Raw genomic sequence first — 3,601 nt, 5'->3', positions numbered from 1 at the left:
AGGAGGAGAAGGCCAAGGACCTTATAGTCCTTCTCCTCCTCCTCCTTCTCCTCCTTCTCTTCCTTCTTCTTGATTTCTTCTTCTTCTCCTCCCCCTCCTCTTTCTTCTCCTATTTCATATTATCCTTGCTTTAATTTCCCCAGAAAGACATAATTAGCCCATAGCTCCAAAATGCCATAATAATCTCAAAATGGCATAAGAACCTTGGTTAGCTCATGAATATTATATACTTAGCTTATTTTCCTATAAAATGAGATAATTAGCCCGTTTAGCTCCAAAAAGACATAATTAGGTAATTTAGCTCCAAGAAGAGGAGAAGAGGAGAAGAGGAGAAGAAATAGGAAAAATGAAAAGAAAGAAGAAGAAGAAGAAGATAAGAACGAGAAGTAGGAGGAGGAGGAGGAGAAGGAGGAGAAGGCCAAGGACCTTATAGTCCTTCTCCTCCTCCTCCTTCTCCTCCTTCTCCTCCTTCTTCTTGATTTATTCTTCTTCTCCTCCTCCTCCTCTTTCTTCTCCTCTTTCATATTATCATTGCTTTAATTTCCCCAAAAAGACATAATTAGCCCATTTAGCTCCAAAATGCCATAATAACCTCAAAATGGCATAATAACCTTGGTTAGCTCATGAATATTATATACTTAACTTGTTTTCCTCTAAAATGAGATAATTAGCCATTTAGCTCCAAAAAGACATAATTAGGTAATTTAGCTCCAAGAAGAGGAGAAGAGGAGAAGAGGAGAAGAAGTAGGAAAAATGAAAAGAAAGAAGAAGAAGAAGAGAACAAGGAGAAGGAGGAGGAGGTGGAGGAGGAGGAGGAGGAGAAGGAGGAGAAGGCCAAGGACCTTCTAGTCCTTCTCCTCCTCCGCCTTCTCCTCCTTCTCCTCCTTCTTCTTGATTTCTTCTTCTTCTCCTCCTCCTCCTCTTTCTTCTCCTATTTCATATTATCCTTGCTTTAATTTCCCCAAAAAGACATAATTAGCCCGTTTAGCTCCAAAATGCCATAATAACCTCAAAATGGCATAAGAACCTTGGTTAGCTCATGAATATTATATACTTAGCTTTTTTTCCTCTAAAATGAGATAATTAGCCCATTTAGCTCCAAAAAGAAATAATTAGGTAAATTAGCTTCAAGAAAAGGAGAAGAGGAGAAGAAATAGGAAAAATGAAAAGAAAGAAGAAGAAGAAGAAGAGAAGAAGGAGGAGGAGGAGGAGGAGGAGAAGGAGGAGAAGGCCAAGGACCTTATAGTCCTTCTCCTCCCCCTCCTTCTCCTCCTTCTCCTCCTTCTTCTTGATTTCTTCTTCTTCTCCTCCGCCTCCTCTTTCTTCTCCTATTTCATATTATCCTTGCTTTAATTTCCCCAAAAAGACATAATTAGCCCATAGCTCCAAAATGCCATAATAATCTCAAAATGGCATAAGAACCTTGGTTAGCTCATGAATATTATATACTTAGCTTATTTTCCTCTAAAATGAGATAATTAGCCCGTTTAGCTCCAAAAAGACATAATTAGGTAATTTAGATCCAAGTAGAGGAGAAGAGGAGAAGAGGAGAAGAAATAGGAAAAATGAAAAGCAAGAAGAAGAAAAAGAAGATAAGAACGAGAAGCAGGAGGAGGAGGAGGAGAAGGAGGAGAAGGCCAAGGACCTTCTAGTCCTCCTCCTCCTTCTCCTCCTTCTACTCCTTCTTCTTGATTTCTTCTTCTTCTCCTCCTCCTCCTCTTTCTTCTCCTCTTTCATATAATCATTGCTTTAATTTCCCCAAAAAGACATAATTAGCCCATTTAGCTCCAAAATGCCATAATAACCTCAAAATGGCATAAGAACCTTGGTTAGCTCATGAATATTATATACTTAGCTTGTTCTCCTCTAAAATGAGATAATTAGCCATTTAGCTCCAAAAATACATAATTAGGTAATTTAGCTCCAAGAAGAGGAGAAGAGGAGAAGAAGTAGGAAAAATGAAAAGAAAGAAGAAGAAGAAGAGAACAAGGAGAAGGAGGAGGAGGAGGAGGAGGAGGAGAAGGAGGAGAAGGCCAAGGACCTTCTAGTCCTTCTCCTCCTCCGCCTTCTCCTCCTTATCCTCCTTCTTCTTGATTTCTTCTTCTTCTCCTCCTCCTCCTCTTTCTTCTCCTCTTTCATATTATCCTTGCTTTAATTTCCCCAAAAAGACATAATTAGCCCACTTAGCTCCAAAATGCCATAATAACCTCGAAATGGCATAAGAACCTTGGTTAGCTCATGAATACTATATACTTAGCTTGTTTTCCTCTAAAATGAGATAATTAGGCCATTTAGCTCCAAAAAGACATAATTAGGTAATTTAGCTCCAAGAAGAGGAGAAGAAATAGGAAAAATGAAAAGAAAGAAGAAGAAGAAGAAGAGAACAAGGAGAAGGAGGAGAAGGAGGAGGAGGAGGAGGAGGAGAAGGAGGAGAAGGCCAAGGACCTTCTAGTACTTCTCCTCCTCCTCCTTCTCCTCCTTCTCCTCCTTCTTCTTGATTTCTTCTTCTTCTCCTCCTCCTCCTCTTTCTTCTCCTCTTTCATATTATCCTTGCTTTAATTTCCCCAACAATGACATAATTAGCCCATTTAGCTCCAAAATGCCATAATAAGCTCAAAATGGCATAAGAACCTTGGTTAGCTCATGAATATTATATACTTAGCTTGTTTTCCTCTAAAATAGGATAATTAACCCATTTAGTTCCCAAAAGACATAATTAGATAATTTAGCTCCAACAAGAGGAGAAGAGGAGAAGAAATAGGCAAAATGAAAAGAAAGAAGAAGAAGAAGAAGAAGAAGAAGAAGAAGAAGAGAAGGAGGAGAAGGAGGAGGAGGAGGAGGAGGAGAAGGCCAAGGACCTTCTAGTCCTTCTCCTCCTTCTCCTCCTTCTTCTTGATTTCTTCTTCTTCTCCCGCTCCTCCTCTTTCTTCTCCTCTTTCATATTATCCTTGCTTTAATTAACCCATTTAGCTCCAAAATTCCATAATAAGCTAAAAATGGCATAAGAACCTTGGTTAGCTCATGAATATTATATTCTTAGCTTGTTTTCCGCTAAAAATGACATAATTAGCTGAAAAACATCATATTTTGTTTTTCTTCTGACTTTCTTATTCACATTTTTGCAGATTGGATATACTACATGCATGGAAGCTGGCATTCATGGAGTTGAACAATGTCGACGGATGAACTTTATATGTATATCATCTAGTTTTCATTTGAGGTGATGAACAATGTCGAACTATATGTATATGTATATATGGATAAACAGTGCAATACTTTGTATGTTGGTTCTTTCAATATATGGGGATGTACATTGATTTATATGTATATCATATATGTGTGGTGAATTATATATATGTGTTGGCAAGTATATGTGTGGTGAACTATATATCATATATGTGTGGTGAATTATATAAATGTGATGTCAAATATATATATATATATATATATATATATATATATATATATATATATATATATGTGTGTGTGTGCTGTGAAATAATATAAAACAAAAAAACAGGTACTATATGGGCTCTTTGTCGTCTACCAGCTGATGGCAAAGACATGTGCCATCAGCTGGCAGATGGCAAAGGTGCCACAT

This window comes from Hordeum vulgare, chromosome 1H, assembly GCF_904849725.1.
Source record: "Hordeum vulgare subsp. vulgare chromosome 1H, MorexV3_pseudomolecules_assembly, whole genome shotgun sequence".
Classification (NCBI taxonomy): domain Eukaryota; kingdom Viridiplantae; phylum Streptophyta; class Magnoliopsida; order Poales; family Poaceae; genus Hordeum; species Hordeum vulgare.
This window is presented reverse-complemented; position numbering follows the sequence as displayed.